Source organism: Perognathus longimembris, chromosome 2 (assembly GCF_023159225.1).
Source record: "Perognathus longimembris pacificus isolate PPM17 chromosome 2, ASM2315922v1, whole genome shotgun sequence".
Lineage (NCBI taxonomy): Eukaryota > Metazoa > Chordata > Mammalia > Rodentia > Heteromyidae > Perognathus > Perognathus longimembris.
This window is the reverse complement of record NC_063162.1, coordinates 60,435,928-60,457,587: the sequence shown is the minus strand read 5'-3', so window position 1 is coordinate 60,457,587 and position 21,660 is coordinate 60,435,928. Positions and strand designations below refer to the sequence as shown.

Sequence of the window (21,660 nt, the reverse complement as noted above, 5' to 3'; positions counted from 1 at the left end):
GTGCAACCCAACTGATCAAAGGGCCAAGGTGTTCAGTGGAAAGAAACATCTTTAAATGCCAGGGATAGTTATAATACAACCATTCTTTAAAATTCGTTTATTTTGATATTCCTAGGGTTTGAACTCAAAGCCTTACATTTACTGGGAAAGCACATTATTTCCTTCAAGTATGTTTTTGTTTTAGTTCATATTTCAGATAGCATCTTGTATTTTTCCTACCTACCTGAGCCATAGTTGAGATTACAGGTGTGCACTGCAATTTCCTTTGTTTGTTAAGATAGGATTTCACTAACTTTTTTTCTTAGACTGGCTTCAAACTATCATCCTCCTGATCTCAACTTCCTGAATGTCTCAATTGCTCAATTATTGTTATTAGTGATGATGATGATGATGATGATGATGATGATGATGATGATGATGTTGATGGTACTTGGGCTTGAAATCAGGACTTAGGTGGTGCTGTGCCTTAGTTCAAGGCTGGCCATCTACCACTTGAGCCACAGCTCCACATCCAGCTGTTTGGTACTTAATTGGAGATAAGAAACTTTCTTGCCCCCATTGGCTTTGAACTGTAATCCTCAGATCTCAGCCTTCTGAGTAGCTTCAATTATAAGCCAATGCCAGACCTTATTATTATTGTCAAACATGTACATAAACACAACAAGATTCCAAATAGTGATATTTTCAGTGCAAACCAACACAGGGTTAGCACTTTTTTTTATTCCTTCTTATTTATCTATGGTCCAAGAAATCTTCAAGAACCTCTTTTAAGCCTTTGGGACTATGATTGGCCAAGTCATGAAAATTATCTTCTAGTAAAAAGTCTAACCAAAGGTCCCTTTTCCACTGAATTAATAACTTAGGTTTTGCAATAAAGGGAACTAAAGCAGCCAAACTCATGTCCAGTCAGCAAAGAGCAGCACTTGTTTGGTTTATTGTTGGCAGGAGATGTGAACATCTATTTTGACAGCTAAAAGAACCAAATAGCTGCCCAGGAGAATTCTCAGAGTGCTCAGGATGAAGTGTAAACTAATTAAAATAAACCCACTATGCAAATCTTAAATGCAGACCCCTGGGGTTTCCACAAGTCCATCCCTTGATTGTAGCTCCTGGATATTAATTTAGTTGAAGGTAGTTTATTAATAATATTAGTAATCATAATAATATAAATTTGGGGAACAAATTTCTTTGGAGAATCACAGAAGCGCACTGCGTCTGTTACCATTTGTGAATCCTGGACGCTTCTCCCAGGCTGCCTTGTGTGGGCTTCCTGCTGTCCTCACAGCCAGCCATCCTCACGGCGGGCTGTCTGCCTTCCCTGCAGCTCAGGCTGTGCTGTCATGGGTATCATAACCCTTGTGCTTCTGAAAGTGTGGATTGTGATGGTCACCAGCAGCTCACACCTGTCATCCTAGCTACTCCGGAGGCTGAGATCTGAGGGTTGCAGTTCAAAGCCAGCCTGGGAAAAACAATCCCATGAGACTCTTATCTATCATTAACCACCAAAAATAAAAGCTGGAACTAGAGCTGTGGCTCAAGTGGTTACAGCACTAGCCTTGAGCACAAAATCTTAGGGACAGTGCACGGATCCCAAGTTCAAGCCCCAGGATCAGTACATACGTGTGTGCGTGTGCGCACATGCACACACGCGCACACACACACACCCAAAGAAAGAGAGAGAGAGAGAGAGAGAGAGAGAGAGAGAGAGAGAGAGAGAGAGAGAGAGAGAGAGAGAGATTGATGATTGCTGGATTGGAGGCGCAGCTCACATGGTAGAACTCCCATCTAGTAATCACAGGGCCTTGTGTTCAAACCCCAGTACTAGATAGATGATAGATAGATAGGTAGATAGATAGGTGAGGGAGGGAGTGAACAGACAGCGAACAAACAAGAAAATAAATATAGGTTTGTTTACTACTTTTTTTCCCAAGGAGAAAAAGTTTCTTGAGCCTGGGATGAGGTCTTATTCTATCTGTTTCTGCGTATTTCCCCCATCAACACATTGCTGAATGAGCTGGAGTGCTCTAGAAGAGGCATCTGCATCTGGCTTCCTTGTTCCTGGAAGGGAAATGGAGCCATTGGGTGCAGATGTCTACTCAGGGGGCTGAGATATGAAGATGGAGATTCAAAGTCATCTTGGGCAGACAAACTGAAGAGACTGTTATCTCCAATTAACCAGCCTCCTGCACACTCCAGTCCAAGTGAGAGAAGCTGCATCTGCTGAAAGTGTCTTGTCCCCATCTCCAGTTATCTACCTCACAGTAGCTGCCACTCACTTTCTTACCAGCTGCCGTCATGACACCCTTGGCCTACAGAAGGAACCCCAGCTACTTTTACACACTATCCAGACAGCCTCTGAAAGACTAATCAGTCATGTCCACCTATCGTTTAGGACCTCAGTGGTTTTCCTGTTTTCAAAAATTGCAAAGGAGTCTTAGTAAGGAACCTCTCTTTTCATCCTCATTTTGGACTATTTCTAGTTTGTTGGTGGCTCCTTTCATCTTGGCTCTTTACTCGCTTCTTTCATAAGTCATGGGACTTCATGCTTTGGGACTTTAATATGGTGGACCCTCTGCTTGGCATTCTTTTCTATTCCTCTCCCCGACCCCGTTACCTGGCTAACTCCTACACATGCTTCAGAAACCCAGATACATGTCCCTTCACCAAGAAAGCGCCAGGCTATTTCAGGTGCTTCTATGACACACTCTCATAATTGGTTTGGCCTGTCTAGTGACTGAACTGGGTGATCTGCTGGCTACCATTTGTCTCTCTTCTCAGCCTGGGTGCTTCACTGTGCTGGGACCGTTGTCTGTCTGTCTTTCCCCCTGTCCTCATGGGCTGGCATGAGATGTCCTACATAATAGAGTAAACCCTTCTACTTCTGTGCTGACCACTTTTCACTCTATTAATTTGCTTAGCAGATTTTTTTTTAAATCGATTCAATGGTAATTTGGCAATTGCTGACCTACCACAAATTCTAGATTAGTGAGTTTGAATCCAAGTGAATTTTCTTTATTTTTTTATTCCAAGCCCTAACACATGTACCATTTATCTGTGGTCAAAATGGAATCAGCCAGGTACTGGTGGATCACCCCTGTAATTCTAGTCATTCTGGAGGCTGAGATCAGAGGATCACAGTTTGAAGCCAGGCTAGGAGGGAAAGGTCATGAGATTCTTTTTTTTTTTTTTTTTTTTCTTTGCCAGTCCTGTGGCTTAGACTCAGAGCCTGAGCACTGTCCCTGGCTTCTTTTTGCTCAAGGCTAACACTCTGACACTTGAGCTACAATGCCACTTCTGGCCATTTTCTATATATGTGGTGCTGAGGAATCGAACCCAGGGCTTCATGTATACAAGGCAAGCACTCTTGCCACTAGGCCATATTCCCAGCCCTTATGAGATTATTATTTCCAACTCACCACTTAAAAGCTGCAAGTGGAGCTGTGGCCCAAAGTGAATAGAGCATTAGCCTTGAGTACAAAAGTCTAGGAATAGTGACCAAGCCCTGAATTCATAACCCACCACTGACAAAAAAAAAAAGAAAAGAAAAGAAAAGAAAAGTAAAAGGGAATCAGCTGAGTGCTAGTGGCTCATGCCTACAACCTTAGCTACCCAAGAGGCTGAAATACTGAGCTCACAGTTCAAAGCCACCCTGGACAGGAAAGTCTATGAGGTTATTATCTGCATTAACTAGCAAAAAGGCAGACATGATAGATCGCCAACCTTAAGTAAAAAAGCTAAGCAAAAGCTCAAAGCCTTGAGTTCAAGCCTTAGTACTATTGTGTGCCTGTGCACACACAGAAACACACACACACACACACACACACACACACACACACACACACACACACTGGAAGCAGGAGACAGGAGAACTGGAGTTTTCTTTGAGATCAGTCATAGGCTGGCTAGAACACAGCATATGTTTACTATATGTTTTTTCAGTCAGAACTGAGTTTCAAGAATAGTAAGGAGTAACTACAAGACTTTGCCATTTCCTGGTTCTCCAATGATTCTCAGTGGTCCTGGCCAGGGGCGGCTGAGGTCCAGGCTAGAGTCCAGCAGCAACATGTTGAACACACCCAAGGAGGTTCTGAGGACACGCCTTGCACTGTTTATTCACTGATGTGCCAGGTAGTCAGTGGTGGGCATTGGCTGCTGATGGTGTTGCCTCTGCCTTGTGAGGTTCAGACCATGCTGTAGAGCTCAGAGCATGCTGGCTGGTTCTCTGATACCCTCTCCACAGGTGCTGGCTTGGGCAAGCATGTGTGCCGCTGGGCAGCTTCTGCAAAGCACTGGAGCTCAGGCTCACTGGGGACCCAGGAAGGAGTTCTGGGGCAGACATGCATGTGTGCACTGTGTGCCTGGCCTCCAGGGGAAGAAGCACACTGGAGGGAACCCCGAACCCTGTGGAGATGGAGACTGGCTGCTGGGGGCTTGGCCAGGGTGCTTAGAGTTTGAATGTTTATCAGTGCGAACCCCTGTGTGTGTGGCTGCTTAGCCTATGTCTAAGTGATGACACAGGATCACGAGTGTCTAACCTTCTGCAGTAATCCTGTCAAAAACAAGAGGCAGGGGAACATCAAGATGGTGAGACAAAGGATAAAGGGTGAAGCAATGCAATAGTGGTACTTACAAGACAATATGTAGGAAATTAACTGTACAACTTGGGGTTTGGGGGGAGGGAAGGTGACAGAAAAATGAGGGAGGGGGTAACAAGTTTGACAAGAAATGTAATCACTACCTTACGGATGTAACTGTAACCCCTCTGTATATCACCTTGACAATAAAATTAAATTAAAAAAAAAGACAAGAGGTGTTCCTGTATGTACTGAATGTAGTACTTATCTGAATCTTGGAATGTGCTCTTTTGTCTATTTTCCCTGTAACTCCCTTAAGATATCATATGGCAAGCTTGGCACTCGTGACTTTAATTCTAGCTACTCAGGAGGCAGAGATCTAAGAATCATAGTTTGAAGCCAATCAAGGATAGAAAGTCCTGAGACTCTTATCTCCATTTAACAACCAAAAAACTGGAAGTGGAGCTCTGGCTCAATTGGGAGAATGCTAGCCTTGCACATAAAAGGTCAGGGACAGCACAGGGGCCCTGAATTCAAGCTCCAGGACTGACACCAAAAACAAAACAAAAAAAAGCATTAAAAATTAAAAAAAATATAGCCTGGTTCAATCTGAATCTATAAAAGTGGAAGTTCAGGGAGACATCTTCAGGTTAACCATGTCTGTTTGTCAACCCATTCCTTGCCCCACGGTGTTATTAGGAGGTTATGAAGTAACTTGGCCTGGATATCTTCTTCATCTATCACACTAGAATCTGATGGTTGGACCCAACACACTCCCAGAAATGCAGCTTGTCTCCCCTCGTGACAGAGTTCTCTTTTTCAATGGGAATATATCAAACCAGTCAGAGATGAGCATGCATCATCTTCATGAACCAGCCCCTTCTCAAGGTGTGTCTCAGACTATCCTTTGATTCACAGCTGGATTTTACCTCCTCCAAGTATTTCTGCACATGATGCTTTTTGGCCTGTCATACTACAAGATACTAATGTGCTGTCAGGGACCAGAATGGACCAGAAGGGGCGACTTCTGCACAGACAATTGGTTTCTCTCCTAACTTCTTACAAATGCCTGTTCACCACCCTCAAGGTCCATTTTCAGCCCCACAGCTGCAACATTCCAACAGAGCCAGGGCCCTGGTCAGTGGTGCTGGAGGACCCAGCTCAGGGGCTACTGCAATGAATGGGGCGGTAAATATCAGCTCCTCTTCTTTCTCCTCCTTCTCCTTCTCTTCTACTTCTTCTCCCTCCTCTTCCTCTTTCTTTTACTTTTATTTTGCCAGTACTGGGGTTTGAATTTAGGAGCTTTATGCTTGCTCAACTTGCTTATTTGGCTGGCTTTCTACCACTTGAACCATGTCTTCACTCTAGCCTTTTACTGGTTTTCTTGGAAATAGGTGTCTTATGGATTTTTGTGCCTGGGCTGGGTTTGAACTGTGATCTTCCTGTGTAGTTAGGATTGTAGGTATGAACTACTGGTGCCTGGATTCAGTTTTACTTCTGAAAAAGCTTCAGAGAGGTGAAGCAAATATTCCGTATCTCACAGCCCATTGGTGACAGATGGGCTGGGACAGCACCTATGTGGTGCTGGAGTCAGCAACAATAAGATAGAATGCAGGCAGGGGTCTGGCATGCGTAGGCTGCCAGATAGAGTAATTTAAAATTATCCCCAGTGAAAGCTGGGCTCTGGTGCTCACACTTGTAATCCTCAGGAGGCTGAAATCTGAAGATCATGGTTTGATGCCAGCCCATGCAGGAAAGTCCATGAGACTCTTACCGCCAATTATTTCCCCCAAAGCCAGAAGTGGAGCTGTGGCTGAAGTGGTAGAGTACTAGCTTTGAGCAAAAAAAGCTGAGGGATAGCACCCAGGCCCTGAATTCAAGCCCCAGGACTGGCACACACATACACACAATTATCCCTGGTGAAAAGATAAATACTTCTGTAGTTAGTATAAGTATATTCTGTGCAATATATGGGATGTACTTATACTAAAATTACTTGTCTCAGACTAAAATAAATCTATCTATCTATTTGGTAACCCTAGCGCCTCACCAGTGTTTATTCCCTAAACATCATAACCATATGGAGAGTCAACACTGGAAGGACAGCAACAGCAGCATCATGTGTGCACACTGCCTTGTAGCTCACAACACACTTGGCAGCCATTGGCTTGTTTGATTTTGAGGAGGGTTATGTAGGTGGAGAAAAAAAGGCACAGAGAGGTGCAGAACACAGCACAGTGCCACACATCATACAAAGCAAGAGAGGAGTTACAGCTAGGACTTACTTAGGTCCTGGGGCCTAGACTCCTGTAAGTGTGTCTTGTGTTATTTTGGCCACTTGTGGCTCCTGGGCTAGAGGAGTTCACCAAATATTTTAAAGCACGGTGGGAAGAAAAGGAAGACTTTTATTTTGTGTTCATGCCACATGCTGGAAATCCTCTCTGCTACTTTTCTGTTTTAGCCACAGGGGGTACAATGTTTGATTCCATAGGAAACCTGGGGGCCCTCTGTTTGGGATGCATGGGTGCTGAGGCCTCAGGGAGGGATGGAGCTGACAGGGTTGGGGACAGAGGTTGGCTTGGGAGATCTTGGGTAGGCTCTGAGCTGCTGAAATGCCCATAGAGTCTGCCCAGCTTTCCACAGGAAGCCACTGGGGTTTGCTCTGCTGCTGGGTTTGACCACTTGCCTATAGTGTGGTTTTGGAGCCCAAAGTCTTTGGGTAGATTTAATTGCCTTAATTGAATGGTGTTTTCACTTCTCAGTCAAGGAGGAAGCAGGAAGACAGAGGGGATGACAGAGGTTGGCTTTATCACACCCAGAAGGCCTTAACAAATTGGAATTGATTCCTCTTGCTCTGCTTTCTGGGGTGGGTTTCAGAGACATCACCTCAGGCAGGCCCCAAGGAGCGCTTTGGAGTTGTGAACTACTATACATCCGCTGCCTGTCTGCAGGTGGGAAGCCCCATTCCAGATGTGGATCTGCCCAGCCCTGCCCCCACCCCAGAGCAGCCCCTATGTTCAGTAAGGACTGTGCCTTGCTGGTCAGACTTAAGCCAAGTTCTTGGCCTCTGCATCTACCACCAGACCTAGAAGAGTCTCTGCATTGCATGGGTGGGGGGGGGTGGGGCGAGGGGGATGTCTTCGTTTGGGCTAATATATGTGCATGTAGCATGTGTGTGTTTGTTCACACACATGTATGTGTACATGCTGGTTAATTGCAGATAATAATCTCATGGGCTTTCCTGTCCATGGTGGCTTTGAACTGTGAGCTTGATATTTTAGCCTCCTGTAGCTAGCATTACAGACACGAGCCACTAGTACCCAGTTGATGATTGCTTTTATTTATTTATTTATTGATGGTGGTCTTTTTTTTTTTTCCTGTCCTGGGGCTTGGACTCAGGGCCTGAGCACTGTCCCTGGCTTCTTTTTTGCTTATGGCTAGCACGCTACCTCTTGAGCCACAGCGCTACTTCCTGCTTTTTCTGCATATGTGGTGCTGAGGAATCAAACCCAGGGTTTTGCACATGCTAGGCAAGAACTCTACTGCTAAGCTACATTCCCAGCCCAGGTGGTGGGTCTTGAATTCAGGTTCTGGGCACTGTTCCTGAACTTTTGTACTCAAGGTTAATGCTCTACTCACTTTGGGCCACAGCTCCACTTGCAGCTTTTAAGTGGTGAGTTGGAAATAAGAATCTCATGACCTTTCCCTCCTAGCCTGGCTTCAAACTGTGATCCTCTGATCTCAGCCTCCAGAATGACTAGAATTACAGGGGTGATCCACCAGTACCTGGCTGATTCCATTTTGACCACAGATAAATGGTACATGTGTTAGGGCTTGGAATAAAAAAATAAAGAAAATTCACTTGGATTCAAACTCACTAATCTAGAATTTGTGGTAGGTCAGCAATTGCCAAATTACCATTGAATCGATTTTAAAAAAATCTGCTAAGCAAATTAATAGAGTGAAAAGTGGTCAGCACAGAAGTAGAAGGGTTTACTCTATTATGCAGGACATCTCATGCCAGCCCATGAGGACAGGGGGAAAGACAGACAGACAACGGTCCCAGCACAGTGAAGCACCCAGGCTGAGAGGAGAGACAAATGGTAGCCAGCAGATCACCCAGTTCAGTCACTAGACAGGCCAAACCAATTATGAGAGTGTGTCATAGAAGCACCTGAAATAGCCTGGCGCTTTCTTGGTGAAGGGACATGTATCTGGGTTTCTGAAGCGTGTGTAGGAGTTAGCCAGGTAACGGGGTTGGGGGGAGGAATAGAAAAGATTTCCAAGCAGAGGGTCCACCATATTAAAGTCCTAAAGCACGAAGTCACATGACTTATCAAAGAAGCTGGCAAAGAGCACAGTAACAGACAAAGGCCTGATATCGGTCATCTACAGAGAACTCAAAAAACTAAGCCCCTCCAAGCCCAATAAACCTATTAGGAAATGGGCAAAAGAGCTAAAGAGAGACTTCACAAGAGAAGATATAAAAATGGCAAAGAAACACATGAGGAAATGCTCAACATCCCTGGTAGTAAAGGAAATGCAAATAAAAACAACCCTGAGATACCACCTCACCCCAGTTAGAATGGCCTATACTCTGAACTCAGGAAACAACAAATGCTGGAGGGGCTGTGGGGAAAGAGGAACCCTTCTCCATTGTTGGTGGGAGTGCAAACTAGTACAACCACTTTGGAGAACAGTATTGAGGTTTCTCAAAAAGCTCAATATAGACCTATCCTATGACCCAGCCATACCACTCCTAGGCATCTATCCTAAACAGCAAAATCCAAGATATCAAAAAGGCATTTGTACTTCCATGTTTATCGCGGCACAATTCACAATAGCTAAAATATGGAAACAACCCAGATGCCCCTCCACAGACGAATGGATCCAAAAAATATGGTACTTATACACAATGGAATACTACATAGCGATTAGGAATGGTGAAATACTGTTATTCGCAGGGAAATGGTCAGAACTTGAACAAATAATGTTGAGTGAGACAAGCCTAGAACACAGAAAACAAAGGGCCATGATCTCCCTGATATATGACTGTTAACAAAGGGAGATGGAGAGACAGTAGAGACCAAGTCTGTGAATACTGTATATGTTCTTGATACATTGTATATTGCATATATGTCAACCTGACCTAGACAAGGGATAGAAAAACAGGTCGTAAGATATCACAAGAAATGTACACACTGCCCTACTATGTAACTGCACCCTCTTTGCACAACACCTTGTAAAAAAAATTTATGTCCAATTAATAAAAAAAAAAGAGAAAAAAAAGAAAAAACAAAAAAAAAAGAAGCTGGCAAAGGCCAGGATGGATGGAAAGCCAGCCTTGTCCTCCATCTCCTGGTCTGGGAGTCCTTGCAGTTTGCAGCCTAGTTCTCAATTTGAGGGCTATTTGAGCCAGGCTAGATTTTGGATGTTGAATACAGCTGGGCAAGTATATGTGCAAAAAATGGTGTGTAAATAAAAACTGTGTTTTTACTGCTCAATGAGGTCCGTCTAAGGCAGAGGTAAATGCACTTTTGGGTGTGGGTGTGGGGTGGGGTGGGTGCGTGCACGCACCAGTTCTGGGACTTCAACTTAGGGCCTGGATGCTGTCCCTGAGCCTTTTTACTTAAAGCAAACGCTTTACCACTAGATCCCCAGCTCTACTTCCAGGTTTTTGGTGGTGAATAGGCGATAAGAGTCCCATAGACTTTTCTGCGCAGTCTGGTTTTGAACTCTGATCTCAGCTCTTTGTGTGACTAGGGCTATAAGCGTAAGCCACCAGTGCCCGGAATAAATGCACTTTATACAAGCAGTGTTCTGCTAGGATTCATGGAATTCCACAGGGAAAAGGCACATCAGCCTCGCTGAGGCTGTGTTACCAGCACCAGTGAGTATAGCATTACTACATAGCAAGTGGTCAACCAATAGCTTTTGTTTTGGTGCCAGTCCTGAGGCTTGAACTCAGGGCCTGGGTACTATTTGAGCCTTTTTGCTCAAATCTAGCACTCTACTACTTGAGCTATAAGTCCACTTTTGACTTTTTTAGTGATTAATTGGAAATATGAGACTCAGACTTTCCTGCCCAAGCTGGCTTTGAGCCATGGTTAATTGCAGATAAGAGTCTCAGACTTTCCTGCCCAAGCTGGCTTTGAACTATGATTATCAGACCTCAGCCTTCTGAGCAGCTAGAATTTCAGGCATGAGTCACCAACACCCTCCCCCAATTGCTTTTAAATGGATGAGTGTATCAAAGTACTTCTAGTTACCGTGAACTTGTGAAACCTTCCAGGAAAATCTAAATGAACTTGAAATTGCTGATTTGCAATGTCAGGAGTTACAAGGCAATCATTACACTGGGAAAACAGTGGGGGAGAAATCACTGTGGGCCCAGAAGGCAGGACTCAGAGGCCAAGGATGGGGTATTGCATTGCTGCAGCAAGGGACACATGATTAACCCCAGGAACCTCAGTTTACCCTGCTGCAAGATGGAGTGGAGGCTCTCCCTGAGGAATACTGTTCATGAGGCAGCAAGTACAAGTGCAGGAAGAGGTGAAGCCCAGACCATCACCCATGGGTGCCTTGCCTGTGTCTGCTACCCCTGGATGCCCCGCCAGAGCAAGGCCAGTTTGTTCTTTGCTCATTCACTGCTGGTCACTGGCGGCTGTGTCCCAGCATTCATATGTGGGGACTCTCATCTCCAGCAAGATGGAGTTTGTGGGAGGGAGTTAGGGCCTCGGGAGTGCTAGGATTGCCCCATGAGCAGACAGTTTGAGCTGGACATTGGTAGCTCACGTTTATAACCTTAGCTACTCAGGAGGCTGAGATTGGGAGGATCGAAGTTTAAGGCCAACCCTGGAGAAAATGTTTAAGAGAGTCTATCTCCAAAATAAGCAGCAAAAATCTAGGCTGGAAGTGTGGCTCTAATGGTAGAACACCAGTCAAGCAGGCATGTCAAGCAAGCGAGAGGCCCTGATTTCGAACTCCAATACTAGAGAGAGTCTTCCTAGCTTCCAGACTTTGGGAAATTATTTTTGGTTGTTTAAACCTCCAGTCTAATACACACATATATGTACATATTGATAATATATGTATACATATATGCGTGTTTATATGTATACATATATGCGTGTTTATATGTATAGGTGTAACTTCTTACTGGGACCCCACTGGCTCTGCAGAAGCTGCCCAGTGGCACACGTGCTTGCCTAAGCCAGCGTCTGTGGAGATGGTATCAGAGAACCAGCCAGTGCGCTCTGAACCACACAAGGCAGAGGCAACACCATCAGCAGCCGCCACCCGCCACTGACTACCTGGCACATCAGTGAATAGGCAGTGCAAGGTGTGTCTGCAGAATCTCCTTGGGTGTGTTTAATATGTTGCTGCTGGACTCTAGCCTGGACCTCAGCCACCCCTGTCCGGGACCACTGAGAATCATTGGAGAACCGGGAAATGGCAAAGTCTTGTAGTTACTCCTTACCATTCTTGAAACTCAGTTCTGACTCAAAAGATATATAGTAAACATATGTTGTGTTCTAGCCAGCCTATGACTAATCTCAAAGAAAACTCCAGTTCTCCTGTCTCCTGCTTCCAGTATGGGTGTGTGTGTGTGTGTGTGTGTGTGTGTGTGTGTGTGTGTGTGTGTGTGTGTGTGTGCCACTGAGGCTTGAGTTCAAGGCCTTGAGCTCAAGGCCTTGAGCTTTTGCTTAGCTTTTTTGCTCAAGGTTATCATTCTACTACTTGACGTATAGGGACTTGATGCTGTCTCTGAGTTTTTTTTGTTTGTTTGTTTGTTTTGTTTTTAGTTCTTCTTCTTCCCATGGCTAGTGCTCTATCACTTGAGCCATAGAGCCACTTCCAGCTTTTTTTTTTTTAAATTTATTGGAGATAAGAGCCTCATGGCCTTACTTTCCCAGGCTGGCTATGAGCCTTGATCATCAGATCTCAGCCTCCTGAGTAGCTAGGATTTATACACATGAGCCTGACTCAATTTTGACCTTTTGACCTTGTCATGCTATCCAAAATACCAAGGCCATGCTCACTGCCAGGCAGCCAGGCTGCACCAGGGAGAAAGGATGCCAGCTCCTAAAAAACACAGTTGTAAGGATTTTACATGGGGATCTGCATTCAAATCCCCAGTGCTACTCTGCACATATTAAATGTTGGCTAAGTGATGCCCATTGTGTGAGCTCCAGGCTGTGCATGCACCTGGCAGAAGTGTCCCTAAAGTGTCCCATTGGCACAATCAACTCTGTCAAAGACCCCTGGGGGCCCCTGGCAGAGATTGTCGTTATGGAAGCAGAGTGAACCCTGGAGTTCAGTGCCTGTACATGGGCACTGCCCCCCACTGCCCCAACATCACTCGTCATCCTTGGGAATGCCTTGCCCTGCAATCTGGAATCTGGATTCTGGAAACCACAAGAACTGACATGAGAGAGAAACCAAATTGAAAGTCTGGGAAGAAGGAAGATCTGGCAACCTGGTTTTAGAAGTTTTGTGCCATCCATGTCACCTAACAACCACTGTAAGATGGGGACAATGAAAATGACTCCTGCTTTGCCCCCATCACCAGGGGAGTTTCCCACATCAGGGAAGGGAATTGTGAAAATGGCGTCTGAGCCAGCAAGGCTTGACTCTCAGAGCTGACCAACTCCCCAGCCAGAGGGAGGCCAGGTCCACGGAGTCAGTGCAGTGTTGTGCACTTTCTGTGCAGCAGCTGTACAGCAAGTGAATGACAGCCATACCTTGCCCTCCCAGGCTCCCCCAGCAGAGGTGGCACTCCTGGTTTTCTCCTGTGAAGTAGATTATTATCACTGCACTGAACATGCTCAGAAAGATCTGGAAAGGGGATTTCAAGAAGCAAAATTTATCCCTCCTATGAGTACTACTTTAAGTCTATTCTATTTTTCTATTTATTATATTCAATTCTATTATAGTCTTTCATTTAAAAAAAACCTAGTAGGCAACTTAATAAGTGATTTGGAGGCTCAGGTGTGACTTATGATCTGTAACATTTACCTATTTTTTATTTTTTAATTATTTACCTATTTATTTATTTTGTGCCTGTCTTGAGGTGGAGCTCATGGCCTGGGTGCTGTCCCGGAGCTTTTATGCTCAAGGCTAGCCCTCTACCACTTGAGCCACAGCTCCACTTCCAGTGTTCTGCTAGTTAACTGGAGGTAACATTCTCAGGGCCTGTCCTGCGTGGGCTGGCTTCCAGCTGTGATCCTTACATCTCAGCCTCCTGAGTAGCAAGGATTACAGGTGTGAGCTACTGGCACCCGGCTTGTAGTGTTTTTTAGAAATATGTCTGGGGTGAGAATCCCTCAGTGTTCCTGCTCAGGTGCTATACAAAGCTGTCCTGTCTACTTATTTTTTGTGTGCCAGGCTGTCCTGTTTACCAGTTGATAGTGACATAGATGTCCATTTGGGAGAAGAGTTGGAGAGCTGATGCCTCAGTACAGAGATTGGAGGGTCTAGTAAGAGTCACTGGGGAGGCAGACCTCCTGGGGGTAGGGGTGGGGGCCAGGCCTTGCCTTTTTGCCCTTGGGCTGTGTCCACAGCCTGTACTGTACGTGCCTAACAAGAGACAGGGCATTTATTTGTTGAATGAATGAATAAAAGACATTCCCATTTACTGAGTACCTCGTAAAAGATACTGTGCTTTATAGCCCAGTATTACTGATTAGTATTTATTATTTAATTCAAACTTACAGCAACCTTGGGAAGCAGGAATTGTACTTGCTCTTTCCTGAGGAGAAATGTGAAAGACTGGAGCACCTGATGTGTCAAGCAGGGACTCAGGCTGCTCCAGGATTAGGTCCTAGCCATGCCCATTAAAAAGCTTCCACCAGCCAGATGCCAGTTAACTCACACTTGCAATCCTAGTTACTCAGGAGGCTGAGATCTGAGATCATGGTTCAAAGCTAGCCTAGGCAGGAAAATCCATGAGACACTTATCTCCAATGAACCATCAAAGAGCCAGAAGTGGAGCTGTGGCTCAAGTAGTAGAGTGCTAGGCTTGAGCATAAAGCTCAGGGACAGTGCCAAGGCCCTGAGTTCAAGACCCAGGACCAGAATACACAAGTGCATATAAATATAACATACACACACACATGCAGATGCACATACATATAACACACCACACATAGACACACACAGACACACACAGACACACACAGACACACAGACACACAGACACAGACACACACACACACACACACACACACACACACACACCTTTCCTCCAGCAGATACTGAGATGCCTGCTGTAGTCTTCAGAAGGCAGTCTGAAGGCCCTGCTCCTGAGTGTCGTCACCCACCCACCCCCACCCGCCCCATCTCCTGGGAACTGGCCTTAGGGAACTAGAACCACAGGATGTCCTGTCTCCTATATCTCACCATCCCTGGAATTCCAGAGCCAAGACTGTCAAGATACTGGAGCCCTGGGGTGCCCCGAGGGGCTGGCACACATGACTCTCCACTGAGATCTTAAAAATCTTGGCCTTCAGCAAAGTCAGGCCATTTGTCTGATCCTTAGCCGTGTGTGGTCACCTTGAGGCTTAGTGGGACCACAGCCCAGGGAAGCAAAGAGAAGGTACCAGAGGGGATTCCTGCCCCACCTCCAGCAGCACAGGAGGGAAGAGGTACAAAAGAATCCCCTAGATTGTCTACTATCCCAATGGCCCAACTGAGAAATGGTGCTGCAATGGGGCTGGGTGACATAGCCCAGAAGCGAGGCAAGAGAACCATGACTGACCTGGGCAACCTGTAGGCCTTTCTGAGCATCCATGTTGTTGATTGAGCTCTAGATCACCTTTCTCATGGATCTACATTCTGTATCCATGACCCCACCCAATATTACCCCAACTGATACATTAGATTTGACTGGTAACAAGACAATTTTAGGTGGAAATATTAAGGGTCAGAGAGTTTGAGGAATTTGCTGAAGATCACATAGCCACAGAGAAGCAAAATTAGGATTCAGACCCACTTCTTTGTGTTCCTCCCTCTGAAGGCAGCAAAAGCAGACAAGCAGGAAATGGGGTGCTTCCATGTGGGGAGAGGAAGGATGGCACTCTTTTTTCTGGTACTTGCTTTCCTATCTGTTCCCAGCAGGAGGCTTTGCTTCCAGGAGACTGGAGAAGGTCCAGCATGCTAGTCTGGCTCTCCTGCAGCCCCATCTTGACCCAGGAAGCCATAGGTATCTGGGTTAAGGGGAAGGGGCCCTGTAGGGAGCACCCATGGGTGCCCAGCCCTCTGCACATGGGCAGAGCTACTCATCAGGTTTCTGCCTAGGGCTAGAAGAGCCCAGGGGGTTGACTGGTTTGTAGGGAACAGATGACTGTTGCCCTTTGTTTCCTCACTGGTAGGGCAGAGTGACCGGGGCTGGGACTGGGGTAGGAAAATAGGGAAGGACCCCCACGCCATGTGTGATGTGTCATGAGGAGCTAACTGACAGCTTCCCTTTTTGTTGGTCATGGGGCTTCAACTCAGGGCCTGGGTGCTGTTCCTGAACTTTTATGTTCGGCTTTTGTGCCACTTCTGTTTTTGTTGTTGTTGTCGTTTGTTGTTGTTGTTGTTTGGTGGTTGATTGGGGAGAAGAGTCTTACGGACTTTCCTGCCTGAGGTAGCTTTGAACTTTGATCCTCAGATCTCAGCCTCCTGAGTAGATAGGATTACAGGCGTGAGCCACTAGTGCCCACCTGACATCTGCTTTCTTCATGGAGTTCCTCCTCATAAGAGAAAGCATTCAGCTGTGGCTGAGTCTTCCAGAAGTTAAAGCCAAAAGTCTGGCAAGTTTACTTAGAATAACAGCTCTCTTTTTTTGGCTAGTCCTGAGGCTTGAACTCAGAGCCTAGGTGCTGTTTTTGTGCTTTTTTTCTTCTTCACTCTGTCTAAACTCTGGGCATTTTTACCTAACTTTGGAAACTTTTTAGACCTCCCTGTGGCTCCACACTGTATGCTCCAGGGTGCTCTTAGGGAAGGGGACACATTTTTGTCACTCGTCTCTTGCCCTTCAGGTGACTCTCCAAGGGGCTTATGAGAAATGGTGCCAGGTAGCATTGTCTCATGCCTATAATCTTAGCTATTCAAGAAGCTCAAATCTGAGGATTTCAGTTTGAAGGCAGCCAAGGCAGGAAAGTCCATGAGACTTTGATTTCCAATTAATCACCAAACTACATACATACATACACACATACATACATATATTCATACATACATAATACATACATAAATGCTTTCATACATCTGGAAGTAGAGCTGTGGCTCAAGTGGTAGAGTGATAGCCTTGCGCAAAGTGCCCAGGCCCTGAGTTCAAGCTATAGGACCCCCAAAAAGAAAAAAACAGAAAAGAAAGACACACTACAAGAAGGTGCCATTTGTGAGGCCCGTAGGCCTTCCCCTGACTCCAAGCTGCAGCCTTGATCTTGAATCTCCAGCCTCTAGAGCTGGGAGAAATGAAAGCCTGTTGTTGAGAAGCCTCTTAGTCTGTGGGATTTTTTTTCTTACAGCAGGGTTGAAAGACTGAGACAGAGACCACTGTTTTTTTTTGAAGCAGACAATGGGGGAAAGGAAAATTGCATCAACCTACAGAGCCAACGACACCACCAACATCAATGTCAAGTGTCTGCAGAAGTTCACATCCACAAAGCACATAGAGGTGCTTGGGAGCTCAAGTCCATAAAGCACTTTAACAGGTGCTCATTAAATCTCTAAATGCCACGCCCATCATTCTGAATCTCCAGATGTGAATCATATCACCTAGACAGAAAAGTGGGGAGAAGAGCCAAACCTCTTGCTTTCATCTCACTCTACTGAATAGCTGTGTATGGTCTTTGAAAAATTACAGAGCCCCCTGTGCCTCAGTTTCCTCATCTGTAAAAGGAGAATAACAGTAGTCCCCACCTCATAATGTTGTTGAGAAGGTGAAGTGACAGACTCCTAGCAATTACCCAAGAGATGTCATCATTATTACCACAGTGTGCCCAGGTTAACACAGGACCAGGGAGCATGAGTGTCTGGCATAGTTTTTCTTTTCCACCACAGAGGAGTGAGGGCAGCAAGGCACAACCCTCATGCTGACCTGGGCAGATCAGATCCCCCCAGGCCTCCCCGGCCTTGGAGCCACCTCCAGGGTTTGTCTTCTCAGACTGGGTTTCACTGCTCATTAGCTATGCACCCGTGGGGACATCCATTAACCTCTCTTAGGCTCATGCCTGCCTCGAAGAAGGGGATCACAAGGTTTACTATGTCTGGTGACCTCAAGAATAACCTCAGGTGCTCTCAGACCTTGCCCATAGTAGTAGGTAGCCAGGATTAGCTGGTAGACACGGCAGGGAAACCGAGGACAGGAAATGGCTCTGATCCAGTGAGTCTAGCCTTGTAAGTCTGACCTCTGACCTTTTCCCTTCTGTAGCCTTGGGCCTGACCTGTCTCTACAAGGGGCATACAGGGCCAGATAGGGTGACAAATTTGTGGTTACATATTTTTCCTGGTGGCCCCAGGTGAGGAGCAGCCAACGGGAAGCTCCAGTGTGACTGGGCATTTGCAGATGAGGCCTGGTGGCCAGAGGAGTGAAGCCAATTTCCAGCCACAGCAGGGAGTGGGAAGCTCAGGGCTGGCCAGAGAATCCCCTGAGATGCCTCAAGAGATTCTGAGCTGCTCCTCTGTCCTGCCTATCTTCAGTTCTGTCCAAGTGCTTTGAGAAGGGGGATGGCGGAGAGGACATCCACCCCTCAGCCCAGCCCTGCAGTCTCCTGCCCTTCATGCCCAGGGCAGAAGTCGGGCATTTCAGACAGAGAAGGGACTACTTGATACCCAGGGGAAGCCCTGGGCTAGTCATTGAAGCCATGTGGGACTCCATGGGCTTTGTGAGCCCTTTGTGGGCTCCGACCTGTGCTGCACCCCAAAGGTTGACTTGAGTAGGAAAAGAATGTAGTTCAGAAATTCCTCGTCCCTTTTTGCTAAGAATGTGTTCTCTTAGCCAGGTGCCAGTGGTGGCTCATGCCTGGAATCCTAGCTACTCAGGAGGCTAGATCGGAGGATCCCAGTTCAAAGCCATCCCAGACAAACAAATCCAAGAGTCTTAGCTCCAGTTAACCAGTAAAGGTCAGAATTGGAGGTGTGGCTCAAGTGGTAGGGCACCAGACTTGAGAGAGAAAGCTAAGCAAGAGCTCAGGGCCCTGCTACACCTCTGTACTGGTATAAAAATAAAAGAATGCAAAAGGTTTGCTGCCTGCACTCACAGCCATATCCCGTACTGGGCCCGGGGCTTACACTGGGTGACACACCTCTACCCTAGCAAGGGCTTCTCCTGTTCTTCTTTTGGGTATTGAAGGAGGGGCCTTCATTGACCCTTGGCTTCCTCTCTTTCTGGCTACTCCTAGCAACTCATGTCATATAACCCAGGGAGCCAGGTAGAAACCAAAGATGCATCTGGGGTTCTTCCAGTTAAGCAAACAAAACCTAAGATTCAATTACAGGGCCACAGGCTGGATTTGTTGAGGTGGGGTTAGACCCTCAAATGGAAATAAAATCAAGATCCATTCCAGCCAGCAGTGGGGAATGTTAGTTCTATGTGCTTCCATCCTCGTGGCTGTCCCTTAAAGCCCTTTGCTTCTCTCCAGCAACGCCCTGGCAGACAGAACAAAGCCCCAGGGCCACTAGGCAGCAGCTGAGTCTTGGTGCCATGGGGCAGATCTCCATTAGTTAAGGCTCGCTTCTGCTGGCCAATCAGGTTATTTCAAGACATGGGGCTTCCCCTGCTCTAGAAGGGTCCCTTGTGCTTTTTTACCATCGGGGGCAGAGTTGGGATGCACAGAGGCATGACGAGAAAAGGCAGGAAGTGGATGCACTCTTTTCTTGAGGATGCCAGGCCTCTGCCTCCCCTGTCCTGTAGCTCCTTCTCTCTGCCTCAGTTTCCTGGGTGGGGTGGGGGTGTGTCTGAGCCCCTCTGCTTCCAGCACCAAGCCTTTTTCCAGCTCACACAAATCTCTCATCCCATTGAGCTTCTGGTCACTAAAGATCAGAGACAACCACTCACAACCGAAAGATCCATGGGGCAGACATGGGTTGGACTTGGGTCACCAGAGGCGGCTATTTATAAAGCACTTGATAAGCACAATCTACCCCGCTTGGCTGGGCCACACGGACATGGTGCAGCTGGTGACTGTACAGCTAAGCTAACCCTCTCCCAGCCCCATGACAACCATGACAAACTGAATGTTTCCTGTGCCAGGCAGATCCGAAAAACAACCCTGGGGACAAAGAGGAAGCCCACTGCCCACCCAGGACCAGTGGGTCCTGGAAGGTCTTTCTCAGATCTTTGTGGTAGTAACATTCATCATTTAGTGAGGGGGGACTAAATCAACTCATCTAAGACTCACGCTTGTTAAGCAAGGGGTCGACAAACTTTCTCTGTACAGAACCACACAGTCAATGATTTCACTGTTGTAGGCCCTGTGGTCTTGGCTGTTACCATGTAAAAGCAGCTGTAGACCATATGCAAATGAATGAGCATGGCTGTGTGCCAATAAAGCTTTATTTACAAATCCAGATGCCCAGCCCACTGGCCCATGTAGTTCACCAACAACTGTTGTAAAGGTTCTCAAGAGTTGAAAACCAAACATTTACTACACATCTGTGCTTAATTTAATCTTTAGGCTTCTTGTGCTTATGGGAAGATTTCAGGTACCATACAATAATTATTTTCATGCATATTCAAAACTTTTCATTCATATTCAAAACTTCTCATCTGTATTAAAAACTTTTCATATATGTAGCTGCAAAACCTTTCATACATATTCAAAACTGGGTTTTTTTTCACCCATCAATTCTTTTCCACAAATAAAAATAGGAATGATGTAGGATTGGGCCTGGCGGGCACTGGCTGGACCCCCTAGGGTGCATGAGAACAGGCAGTCTCTGTGATGGGGACATTTATGCTTTCAGAGCTCCAAGGTCCAGGTGTCCCATAGCCAGTGCCCCTCTCCCAAGGGGAGATAAGACAGTCACCTCCTGTAGCCCACTGCCCTGAGACCTGGCCCCTTCAAGTCGCTCATTTGCCAAAGCTGGGGTCCAGCAGGTCCTGAGGCTTGAGCTCACCCAGCCATGTGCAAGCAGAGAACTCTGACATGGGGAGGACAAAGTCCCACAGGGCTATCATGTCATCCCTTGCACCCCCCGAAACCTCAGCACCCAACTTGCCTTTGTCCCCAACCCCATGCGCCATCCTGATTATCCCAACACACCCCCAGCCCACCCGGAACAAATTCTCTCCTGCAATCAGCTGAACTGTCCCTGCCGGGCGCCAAGGAGCCAGGCAAGTGTCTGGCCACACTGTACCTTCCGCTTTCCGCGTGTTCCAGCTGCTTGATCGTCAGGCCTCCCCCGGAACAGAGCACCCTGCTCTGCCCAGCAGCCTCCAAACTTCTTCACCCAGAGATGAGAGGAGCGTAGACTCAGGGTCTCCCACAAACCTGCCCACGTGAGGAAACCAGAGACAAGAAGCTGACCAGACACTGGAAATCCACACAGCTTACCTACAGAGACCCGGCAGAGGGGGGAAAAACCAAATGGTGTTCTTGGTAGGGAAGAGGCAAACACTGCAACACCCGCGTGGTGTCAAGTAACAGTCAGATTAAACAAACAGCCTTGGCGGCTATTTTTACATCCAGAACAGCCACGGGTAATAGATAACTTGGGGAGTGAGAAATTGCCTGCCGATTAGTTAGACCCCTTACTATGTTTCCAACTTTTGTTCAATCCACAGCAATCTCAAAAGCTATGCCAGGTACTTAGATTGGAATTTTTAAAAATCGCTCAAGAGAGGAAGGAAAACATTTGTCTAGGGAAAACATTTAAAGAACATCACGACGTGTGCCTGGAGCCAGCGTCCGAGGCCTGCTGAGGTCCTGAGCAGAAATAGCCGCTTTCATCATCGGCCCTGGATAACCACAGCCTGCATTCCTCGAGTAAGGAGTCGTACTCTAACCTAGCTTTTGGAGCAAAATAATCTTCTCAGACACAGGCTGGGGGCTGTCCAGGCTGGGTTTCAGGGCTGTGTAATACTCACAGAGAAGGC

General features: G+C 46.6%; 1 protein-coding gene across 1 annotated transcript in view; it reads right to left on the bottom strand.

Annotated features, from left to right (window-relative positions):
- Positions 1–21,102, bottom strand: part of C2H10orf71 (chromosome 2 C10orf71 homolog) — a 30,749-nt gene extending 9,647 nt beyond the window's left edge. Inside the window, exon 1 of the mRNA XM_048336058.1 lies at positions 20,922–21,102. The gene's annotated coding sequence lies outside the window, so the exon portion shown is untranslated. The remainder of the gene's footprint in view (positions 1–20,921) is intronic.
- Between the last annotated feature and the right edge of the window lie 558 nt (positions 21,103–21,660).